We start from the raw sequence: 12,079 nt of genomic DNA on the forward strand, positions 1-12,079 counted from the left end.
GTATTTTTTGTGTGTACTTTTCTGTTTTTTTAGAATATTTTTTTCCGTTTTTCAGATTTTTTTTCCTTTTTTTTTTTGCTTTATTTTTCTTTTTTTTCCGATTTTTTTTAATGCCAAAAATATTTTCCAAAAAAACAAAAGAGTGCTTTCATGCTTGGCAGAGGTAGCAAATGTGTAACCTACGCAATCTGATGTGAGTAACTTTGTTCGATCTACTTTATCAGCCAGTCTTTGACTTTGATGAATTGCATTTGGACCAAAAATGCCGACGCTGTCGCAACAACAAAACGAGCAGCACGGTGGCTAGATGACACGTCTGCCTCATAGTTTTAAGCATCGAAGTTTGAATTTTTCTCTATCTGGCATTTTTACATGTTGTTCCTTCGCTTTGCGGGCTTCATAATCGTCCGTCAGAATTCCGCACCACCTCATGAAGGCCTCATTTGTACGCCATTCAGAGAATTTCCTTAATGATGCTCACATTCCAACATTTTGCTTCCGATCCTTGGGATTTACAGCAATCTCTCCCTTGTGAGATTGATTTAACATTCTCACTCTCCAATATGATTTGATTGTATTAAACATGCATTTTCTCCCTCAAGGGTACTGCTGCTGCACTTTGGCCTTCTAATTATGACCCGCCGACATTAACGAGATGCTCACCGCGGCGCTGGATTTCGCCTTAAGCCCCGGGGTCGACAATCAAGGGCTTGACTTGAGATGCTCACGTGCAGCTAAACACAATGTAAAAAAAAGGTACGTTTATAAAGTGTTGGCAAGGACACAAGCTCTTCAAATTAGCCGCAGGGTTTTAACTTTGCATTTTGCCGCTCCATTTGTGGGACAATTATGTCATAACACTGCTTGAAGGCTGTCTCAAAAAGAAAGAATTTGAAATAAAACAATAAACATATTGAACATTTACAGCTGTTAAATGATAGTCTTAAATAAGATATAAGTAAATTACCATAAATTAAAAACACATTGGTCTCATAATCTGTCTGGGTGTGACATTTTCACATTAAATAACAAAAAAAAAAAAAAAAACTTAAAACCTTATGACTGTGTCAGCTGTAATCATTAAATCTGTTCAAGTCAGTGAGCAGTGATGCTAACTTGTAGCCACCTAGCATCACAAAGTAAGCGTACGTGGCTACTGGACTAGACGCAACCAGAAAGTGTCTCAAAGATTGTCCCACAAAATGGCTGACGACCACGTCCTCTGAAGGTGCTTATTTAAGTCACGGATTAAAACACAATTTTTGTTGTTGTTGAAATCGGTGAGCAGCGATGCTAACATGTAGCTACCTAGCATCGTGACATAAAGATGGCTTACAACTATGAACTCTGATTGTGTCGATTTGGTCTCGGGTTAAAACAAAAAAAATTGATGTTCAAATCAGTGAGCTGTGATGCTAACATGTAGCCACCTAGCATCATGAGGTAGGCGTACGTGGCTACGAGACGCAACCAGGAAGTGTCTCAAAGACTGTCCCACAAGATGGCTGACAACGATGGCCTCCAATTGTGCTTATTAGAAGCCTAAAAAGGGGGAGGGGGGGTGCATAAAACTTCTTCGTTGGACTTTTTGGATAGCGACGGAGAAAGATGCAGCAACGCAAAAATGGACAAGCGCGCATCAAGCGTGATCGAACCCGGCTTCCACACCGCTTTTGAGAAAGCTCCGTGAGATGACAAGCTTTTCAAATGAACGTTGCGAGAACATGAACCCGAGAAGGTTGCATCTCAAAGGTTTTCAGCGGTAATGACTCATAATGGCCAAATGGCTTTGGAAAGAAAGCACTTGAAGAAATGACATCCATTGTGCGCGCAATTTGTCTGTCTTTCCTCAAATGTCAGCGGGCGGCTCGGAACAGGAAGTGGGCGCGGGAAGGGTCCGCGGAGGTGTCGCCCGGGCCGTGATTGACGCGCTCTCGTATGCGTCCTTGCAGTGCGGCGCCTCTATTCTGGCGGCGCCCACGTGAATTAGAAATTCAGATGAGCGAAAAGGTACGCCGCAATCGTCTCAAGGCTGCGCTTTGTGTGTGCAAAAGAAAGGATTGGGGCTCCCAGCGGCCACTCATAGTACACATAGTGCATCATTTTGAAATTGCACATCTGTATTTTCAATAATTGGTCACCATTAAGTGAGCAAAATAACAGGAAAATAAAATTACTGATCGCATAGCCTTACTATAAATGGTTGTTTTTTTTTCTTAAGTAAAAAAAAAATACTATAAATGGTTCTTTAAATTAAAGCTTTACTCTAAATGCTTGTTTTAACTTACTATACATCGTTTAAAAAAAAAAAAAAACTTATTCCATACATAGACATTTTTTTAATAAAAGCCTTAATATGCATAGTATTTTTTAAATAAATGCCTTACTATACATGATCGTTTAAAAAAACGCCTTACTATACAATATACATGGCCATCTTTATTTAAAAAAAAATAAAATAAAAAAAGCTGAAGCATATGACCTTTTTCACCAACGTCACGTGATCACGTGACTGCCCTATGATGGACGGACGGAAGGAAGTGACTGTTAAATAGAAGTGGACGTGACCCGGAACAACTTTGTGACTTAGCGACTGTTATTTTACTAATTAAAAGTTATTATTGCCTTTCGAGCCATGGAATATACTACAACCAAAGTTCGTCTGTCAGTCAAAGTGGCACATTTAGTCGGGACTCATAAATCTCGATATTTACATAATTTAGAGATCGCTAGTTTGAAAACAGCTTCTGTCGCCTGCCGTTTTTACCAAGTTCATCCAATCGCCGACTTTGCCGGAATTCGCAGCGCACGACCGACATTATATAGTCAATCTCCTCCTCACAACGGGGCTGATTTAAAAGCTTGTCGCTGGCGCTCTCTGGACTAGAGGCGGATATTTTTTCGGGAAGGCAAGTAAGAGGACTCCTCACGCCTTGCCATACGTTGACGTAAAAAAAAGAAACCCGCAATGCTATATACATGGTTATAAAAACTATGTATACATATTCGTTAAAAAAAAGTCTTACTATATATTAATGTTGTTCCCATACCGATGTCATGTTAACTTTTTTTCCTTCAAATGTTTTGTGTTCACCTCATGCACTTTTTCTGATCTCTGTTTTGTGCAAATAAAAAATATTTAATCTATCCAGATGTGATGTGGTTTGTGTTGACCAAAACTTTTCCCAACGTATGTCATTCCAATGACCGCTCAGAAGAAGCCTGATAACGATCCTCACCTGCTTTGGAATATGGAGACGTGGACAACGGGCTGGATAGTGTGCCCCGAGGACCAGGATTGAGAAACACTGCTCTGGGCCATTGGGTTCAAAAGTTGTGGGGGGAAAAAGTCCCCCACATAGAAATTAGTGGGTTGGGTGCAGTACCATATGTCACCAGCAGATGGTGCAATCCCTGGAATGGTGACGTTTCAGGTTATAATATCTGGGTTTCGGCTCGTTTGTAATGGACTATATGCCACGGAGGAGGCGGGACTTCCAGCTTCCGGGTTTTCAGCCATCAACTTTGTTTCCGTTTACGGTTTTGCGACGTGTGCCACTAGGTTGCGCGTTCCCGTCGACGGGTGCGAGGTGAGTGTGTAGTGTCTGTCTTAGTGTCCGAAGCATTTCAGATAGCTGAGACGCCCTCCCGCCGATGAGCGGGAGGGGGCGCAGGGGTGGGTGTTGGAACGCGGCCGGCAGTCGCCGGAAACGGCGCTCATGTGTAAAACTCGGAAGTCTGTGGCATCTACCCTATTGTTCAATTATGTGATAAAACAATAAGCGTGCTGTTATAAGCCGCCAAGGAAATAATAGTTCGACAAAAAAGAAGAATCGTTGAGAATCCGTGTGGGTGGAGTCAATCAAAGTGGTGAAAGTTCAAAAGGAAAACGGAGAAGCAACCGAGACACGATGCAATACTGCCCTCCTGTGGATGAATTGGAAACGGATTGACTTGTTCGTGGGCTGTTAATTAATATAGAAAACAATCGTTGGATTTGTACTTGAGTAGATGACATAGCTGACGACCAGGATGTGTATGCGTGAATTGAAAGTAGTACCCATTAAAAAAAAATATATATAATGGCTGGTGGGGAGGGGTGTAGGTTGGGGGTTCCTCTGAGTAAATAACTTCTAATTTAAGTTCGGAAGAAACGTACTCATCACCTTCATTAATTTTTGGTCAGAGCAATATGATCAGATGGCACTTGAACTAAGATATCGACTCCCGTACCGGTGGTAACGCGTTCGATTCCCGCCCTTTACCTTATTTTCTCTAATTTGAGAAATAATCTCATAAAAATTTAAGGGATCTGGTCTCGAACTGAGGTCTGTGGAAACGGTAACCTTTGTTAGTGACCACTCGACCAATTTCACCGCTGTGAAACTCAGATTTATCGAATTCGTACACAAACTTGAGTTCGGAAGAAGGGTACTCATCATCTTCATTAATTTTTCGCAGATGTAAGGTGAACAGGTGGCGGTTGAAATGAGATATTGACTCCCGTACCGATGGTAACGCGTTCGAACCCCGACCTCTACTTTATTTTCAATAATTTGAGGAATAATCTCGTAAAAACATAAAGGATCTGGATTGGCACCGGGTTCTGAAGTCACCGAAATTCTTGATGCAGACCACTCGGCCAGTATATTCGCCAAGAATTTGGAGTCTTGTGTATGAGTGAATTGAAAGTAATAACCATAAAAAAATATATATATAATGGCTGGTGGGGAGGGTTGAAGGTTGGGGGTACCTCTAATAATTTCTAACTTGCTTTCGGAAGAACCATACTCATCACCTTCATTAATTCTTGGCTACTATAACGTGAACAGGTGGCCGTTGAACTGAGATGTGGACTCCCGTACCGGTGGTACCGCGTTCAAATCCCGTCCTTTACTTTATTTTCTCTAATTTGAGAAATAATCTCATAAAAACTGAAGGGATCTGGAATCGAACTCTCGAATCGGTCTGTGGATACGGTAAACTTTGTTACTGACCACTCGGCCAATTTCCTGTCAATGAAACTCAAATTTATCGAGTTTGTACACTAATTTGGGTTCAGAAGAAGCGTACTCATCACCTTTTTTAATTTTTATTCAGTCAAACGTGATCAGTTGGCACTTGAACTAAGATTTGGACTCCCGTACCGATGGTAACGCGTTCGATCTTCGACGTCGCCCTTATTTTCAATAATTTGAGGAACAATCTCGTAAAAGCTAGATTCGAACCGTGGTCTGTGATCACTGCAACCCTAACTACTGACCACTCGGCCAGCTTCTCCGTCAAATCAATATGAATCGTATCATATTTATCAAGTTCATACAATCATGTGAAAAAATACCCAAGATAAAACATCGAATACCTTCAACCATGATGGCCGAATGGTATAAAACTTTGCCTCCGGTTCAAGTGATCTTGGGTTCGATTCTCGTTGGTGCACCCTCGAAACTAATATATCTGACGACGATTTCTAAAGTGTGTAGAAAACAAGTTTCGAACACGAGAACAAATATTCCGAAGGCAATGTCTTATACCACTCGGCCATCTCGGCTTTGAGAGTTGAGGAATTTTTGGTTTTATTCATAGAACTCGTGGTTGTGTGATCCCGCCGCCATTTCTCATTCTATGGCATATTTACGACCTAAAGGACCGGAAGTCATAAGACAGCTTGGGCGAATGGCTAGCAATATGAGCACTGGCACAGACGAGCAGGGTTCGATCCCCGTTAAATGCTTTACTGATTTTTACCAGGATTTTCTGTCTATATGCAGTCAGAATTTTTTTATTTTGTTCTCTTGGTTGAATAAAGCTTTTTAAAAAAACAGCAAGTGACGACGTTGTTACCGAAAACCTATTTAAGCTGTGACTAATTGAGCGAGCGGTCTTTTATTTTCTTCGCCAGCATCACGTCGACGTCCTCCGCCTGCTGTTCGCCACTCATCTCGACAAGATGACCAAAAGCTTTGACAAGAGGTTTGTTTAAAGATTCTTCTTACACTCGAAGTTGTAACTTTTAACATGTTCACCTTTTCAGCATGCAAACACCTTGCTAGCAGATTAGCTAAAATGTTTGCTCGATCGTGGTCAATCAACGTCAACCCAAAATGACACCAACGCATTTATTTGACATGTTCGGAAATAAATGCTCGCGGTAAGTAAAGTACTTAATTGTTAAAACGTTGTTCTTAAACGCCAAAAACGGAAGATCTTGAGTAACACTAAGTGCTTTTTTCCCCTTTCCAGAATCTGGAGAAGAGCACCTTTTGGCAGAAGGTAAGTTGCCACATTTTGTACATTAACAACTTCAGTGAGAATCCACTCTTAACTTTGTTTTAATTTGTCCACAGGCTTGCATCTTGAAGCGAATGGACTGCCCTTGAAATCAAGTTGCTTACTTCCTCTATCTTTTTGACTATGGCTTTGAAATACTTTCTTTTTTTTCTACACTGGCTTAACGTTCTTGCATGTTTCAAAGCTAACTATATTATGTTACCGTGTCTTTCAGCCCAGGCCATTGACACGATGCCCAGCCCAGCCCTGTTCTCGTCACTGGTGAGACACAAAAACTCATACATGTTAAAATGTGATATCATGTTTTAATGTTGTTTTAGCACATGGTGAAGATGACTGGAGGAAGGTAAAGACATGCCAGGTGACTTGCACTGACCATTCCTAACGTCCTGCTTTTTTTGTATGTGTGCAGGTAAAAACTGCATTTTGACTTGAACCTGAGCTGCATGAAGAACAAGAAACGTGTACGAGGCTGGCCATCAAAACAAAATGGCTGACGTGAACATTTGATAAACCTATTTGAACATCTCTCTCTTTTTTGTAGTTTCCCCAAAGCTGCATTGAACTGCGCTTCACTCGGGACCCTAAAAAAGGTATATTTACCTTTTTTGTGCCGACACGATGTTGGTTTTCTTCTACTTTTCTTAACTAAATGGTGCCAAAGCATCTCTGGGCCCTGCAGAAACTCAACCGCTTTTTAAAAAAATATATATATATATTGGTGACTTGTTATTAAATTTGAGTAGAAACTGAACTGGTTGATTGCTTATCTCCTGATTGTGTGTCAGTTCGTCCGCTGCAAACTGCAAAGAAATTGAAAGTCACTTCAATATTTTCTTCAAGGTCATCTTCCTGTGAATGCAGCTGACTGACAGTCCCAGAAAGGAGTTGCAGGTCCTCTTCTGCACTGGTGGATTTCAAGAAAAAACACGTTGTCCTTTTTGTTGTAGTCCACTTGACCAAGCATTGACTGTCCAACACTTGTTCTTGTTGCTGCATTGATGCCATCAGCTTGAAGTTGACGGTAAGTTTTGAATGCTGTCGACTCGGCGAGCTTCTCCTCAATGTCTTCTAATGTTTTTCTGCTGCAGGCGCCGAGGAACATGGTGGACTTCCTGGAGTTGCGGCCGTGTAAGCGATTGGCCCAAATCCCACAAGAGTCGTCGGATCACCTTCTGTGCAGGTGGCTTTCATCATATTTCAAAAACGTTTGCTGTACAACAAGTTGACTTGACTCACTGATGTCGTTTTAGGGCCGCACAATCTGCTCCCGCTGGCTTGCAACTTCACCTGGTGACCACAAGGAGGCAGCAATCAAGTCATACAACTTCAAGTTTTTTTTGCCATTCCAACATGTACTCTGCAAAAAAAATAATAAAAGTTGACAAATTGAAAATGTATTCCTGCAAAAAATGAAAGTTGAAAAATTGCGTTCATAAACTCTGCTTGTAAAATTACAAAACATTTTTTTTTAAATGTTTCATAAAAAATATATTTCTAAATAAAGGGGTGTGGCCAAGTTGCAGGGTAATGAATATTATGTAGCAGGAAGCAATCTGATTGGTTGGCTCCATAAAAGGGTGTGGTTTATGCAAATTGTGCAGCAAGCAATCTGATTGGTGGGCTCTGTAATAAGTGCCAGGTTCTGATTGGTTGGCTCAATAACTGGGCGTGATCATGCAAATTATCTGGCTAATTATATGCAAATTACACCATATATGGTATATGTAGTGGAAATGTGGGTGTGGCCATGCAAATTAATTTGCATGTGGTCCTCTGGTAGGTCAATCCTTAGAGGGAGTGGTCAATTATATAAATTAATTTGCATACCTTCATCTGATTGGCCAATCTAGAGTGGGAGTGGTCATTTATGCAAATTTATAAAAAATATATATTTTTTTTTTTTATAAGTGTGCATGTTGAAGCTTCATAGTAGCAAGAAAGCATTTTTGGGCCCTTGAATGGATTGCAAGTGGATTGTTCAGGTTGTTCTTGAAGACGTTTTGGCCCCTGGTCCGAGCAGGCTTCCTCGATTCATGCTGAAAATCTCGCCACCCGGCCTTGAGAATGAAGCGAGAAAGCCAGCTCGGACGGGAGACCAAACGTCTTCAAGAACAAGCCACGTGCAATCCATTCGAGGCCCTGAAAATACAAGCACAGTGCAGTTGGAAATCAAACAAGGAGACACTCATTTCACTTGAACAATATATTTGACTTGAGACAAGCCCTTTTTTGGACACAGCAATCATTTCAAGACTGGTTGACAGGCTGCACACAACATTTGTCTTCAAATAGCGCACACACCTGTTCATAAGCAGCTTGCAAAACGGAGTGCAGACCCATCCGACATGTCCTGAAGTCTTGAGTCAGTTGGCTGCGTGTCCGTCCAAGACCTCCTCCCATCCTGTCGGGAAACAAAAAAAAAAAAATTTAATTACTCACAAGACGTCGGGGTCGCAGCTTAGTCCAATGCTACCTAGCTCAACCAAAAAAGAAGGGAAAAAACTCACAGTGTATAATGATGCCCAATTGTCATTAACTCATTCACAGCCATTGACGGCTATAGACATCAAAAATTAATTTGAACTATTCCTTAGTTTCACCCCCCCACACACACTTTTGTTAACGTTTAGAACAGATATAAAACTTTTGGAACAACATGCAAAGGTTCTACAGTCTGTCCACTCATGACATTTGTGGACAAGATCTATCTGTCAATAGACACATAGCCGAGAAATAAGACTGAGATGTTACCTAATATTTGGACACTTGATTAGGTACACTTGAGGGGCACCTTCTTCTTCTTCTATCAGAACCTGTATACATTAGTCAAGACAACAACTAGGGTGTACTTAAAAATTTGGCCAGTTTGGAAAGTCATTAGGTAGATGAGCGCAACCAAAAACAAAGATTTTTTTTAAAAAGTTATTTTTATTTTTGTTTGTAAGTCGTTTATATTTTCTAAATATTTCCTTTTTTCAATCATTTGGGCCACACTAATGTTATTTTTTAAAAGCACATGTTCAGAACCATTGAATGTTGTTCTGGTGTGTGTCTAAGTACATCAAGCGCAAGTCAGTGCACTGAAAAATGGCGAAGTGGCATCAGACACACCTCCTCAAGCACACAGCATGGCATCCTCGGTGTAAAAAAAGTACACGCACCTGTCGAAAAGCAGCTTTCCAATTGCATGCTTGTAGCACAGACCCATCCATGTCCCAAACGGCCTCGACCCTGTCAAGAAAACAGAAACGGAAGCGGTGAGTAATGCTCATTTGCATATTGTAGGTGACAATTTGCATAAAATACTAGGCTTTCAAACCATTGAAATACTCTGAAATATTCGCGTCACAACTGGAAAAATGTCATATTATTGAAGTTTTGACCACAGGCTGCCTGTTGATGATTTTTCATAGAATGCAAGTGATACATGCACTGAGCAAGCAGGTCAGCGCTGTCCAACCTAAGCCACTCCCCCACCCGCTCACTCCGCTCTGCTGACTCCACCCTTCTCACGCCTATTACCAGCACAAGACCACGCCTTTGCCAACCGCTGTTGCCCCGCCCTCTGGAACGTATGCTGCATTCGAGGATACTCGGAAATCTCCCATTTTCCTTTCTTTTTTTGGGGGGTGGGGTACCACTTGCGATGTGGGGAGGTGGGGGGTACTCGACTTCAACGACGGACTACAATGTGACGTCACTCTACAATGGCGACCCCCTTTGGAAAACACAATTTACTCGAGTATAAAACTAGATAGCTTTTTCATTCATAAATATTCGACATAACAAAACAACGTCAACTTGCATGAAATGTTACGGCGAACTAAAGAACTGTATGAAATGCTTATGATATAAGATAAAAACAATAAATTAAGCAGGATTGCGAGAAGGCAATTTTGCTGGAGGTCAAAATGAGTTTTGAGGACCAAAACAAAAACAAAAATTTATCATCTCACACTTTCTCGTTTTCGACACGTAGACTAATAAACACATTTTACATTGGACAAGTATCGTGTCTCGTTAGTTGATCGTTAGTCGACGACACGCTAAATAAGAGACGAGGGTTCTTTTTAAACAAAAATATACTTTTAGAGGACCATGAAGTAAAAACGTGGAAAAGTTAAGAACACGTTACCTTTTCACAACACGTCGCCACTTTTCTTCAGCTGACGTGCAGGTAGACGGGCAGCAGCCGACGGAGAGACAATATTCCTTTATTGTGGACGCCTCTGTGCATGTAAACAATCCAAAATTACCTACTAACGTAACTTGGAGGCGAACATGTGCTCAAAACAAAACAAAAAACGCCAAGCCAAACAATTTCTCATTTCCTTTTCCGGTCAGTGTTTAACTTCCGGGTCACAGCTGAGTCCAGAGCTAACTAGCAATAATTATACTACTACTAATAATAATAATATAATTATTATTATTATTTAAAATAAATAATAATAATATTTAAAAAAAATATATATATAATAATAACACTGGACAAATCAACTTTCGATTAACAAACACTAATTGACAGGGGAAGATGACGTTTTATTGGGACTGAACGACAATGTGCCGCAGTGTATTGTATTTTATAACAATGTACGAATCAACATCTTGATAATTATGCGCCTTAAATGTATTCTGGGGACGGGGCTTAATAAGCTTCGGCTTCATCCCGTCGGCCCTTTTTCTTTTCGGATGTAACGAATATAAATTGTGTTGAAACTGTCACAATGATATGCCCCAAAGGAAAAATGAAATAATAAAAACAAAACAAAAGAGTAGGAACAGGAGGCTGTCAACCATGATTATGAATCTCTGCTCAAGGTTGATGTTGACGGTTGTCAGATGACTATTTCTCTTTTACTTAGAGCTGAGAGAAGGTTGGGAGATTGAGTCTACAGCAGCCCCCCCTGCATGTATATAGATATGAACAATTATCTGATTCACAAGGACGAGCAAAACCTGCTAACAAGACTTGCTAATGACTACAAAGAAGATTTTATGCGTCTCCTCTTCACGCGCTCTAATTTTGCAGCTTTGAAAATATGGGCATTTGAAACTGTCGGCTTTGCTGTGGCTTACAGTGTGCAGTTTTGTCTTCATATCGTTTAGCGACGATGGCCGACGTGCTGCGCATGCGCGCGCAGATCGTGCAGTGAACTCAAATGAAATATTATTCATTAATTGTATTACATTTGATTAGATTACAAAAAACAGTTTGCTCTAAATTTGGTCTCAGAAAATCACTACAATTACATGGATATCCTTTTTTTTAAAATCGTACATAATAAAAATAAAAAGCTTTGTGTTTATTTTTATTTTTTTCAAATTAGAGACGATGAAGGATAAACGGGGCCTGGCGGTGCACTTGCAGCTCGGCAAAATGAAACCGCTCGTTTGCGTCCAGCCACCGAGGGAAGCAATATCCTTCATGCTAATCTGATAAACATCAGTCGGCGAATGCCTGTATCCGCGATCAACAACACAAGCGCCTGCATGTGCACAGTAACGGATGCTGCTTTACAGCCTACTCACTTTCAGGAAATTTGATGCAAATATGATGCAACAAAGGCAAAAGACAATGCTGGGATGTTTTCCTAACCCACTAGCTGGTGGTGCTATGGTCTTTGAGCAGATTGGGTTACTTTTACCCAAGGTTGAGATCATTATTTTTGATTGAGTTGAAGGTCGGATTTGAAGATCTGAAGCGGGCTGCTATTTTATGTAGGCTACTGAAGTGGTATTAAACTCATTCACTGCCATTGACGGCTATAGACGTCAATGTGAACTA

The 12,079-nt window shown here is 40.8% G+C and overlaps 2 long non-coding RNA genes across 4 annotated transcripts; one reads left to right on the forward strand and one right to left on the reverse strand.

The window, feature by feature from the left end:
• Positions 1-5,672: 5,672 nt before the first annotated feature.
• On the forward strand, positions 5,673-7,810 carry LOC147157620 (uncharacterized). 3 transcript variants are annotated; one of them, XR_015091046.1, is made up of 10 exons: positions 5,673-5,713; positions 5,903-5,973; positions 6,035-6,151; positions 6,244-6,273; positions 6,348-6,552; positions 6,704-6,755; positions 6,836-6,884; positions 7,135-7,315; positions 7,383-7,474; positions 7,545-7,810. It is a non-coding gene; the product is annotated as an uncharacterized LOC147157620 (long non-coding RNA). The 3 variants fall into 3 exon arrangements; XR_015091045.1 differs by having other exon boundaries at positions 5,679-5,973; positions 6,348-6,386; positions 6,506-6,552; XR_015091044.1 differs by having other exon boundaries at positions 5,679-5,973.
• LOC147157621 (uncharacterized) lies at positions 6,577-10,613 on the reverse strand. The gene is made up of 4 exons (XR_015091047.1): positions 10,430-10,613; positions 9,456-9,525; positions 8,596-8,695; positions 6,577-7,581 (listed from the first exon to the last, which is right to left on the reverse strand). It is a non-coding gene; the product is annotated as an uncharacterized LOC147157621 (long non-coding RNA).
• Positions 10,614-12,079: the final 1,466 nt, after the last annotated feature.

This window comes from Leptonotus elevatus, chromosome 19, assembly GCF_054856555.1.
Source record: "Leptonotus elevatus isolate MCC_2025b chromosome 19, RoL_Lele_1.0, whole genome shotgun sequence".
Lineage (NCBI taxonomy): Eukaryota > Metazoa > Chordata > Actinopteri > Syngnathiformes > Syngnathidae > Leptonotus > Leptonotus elevatus.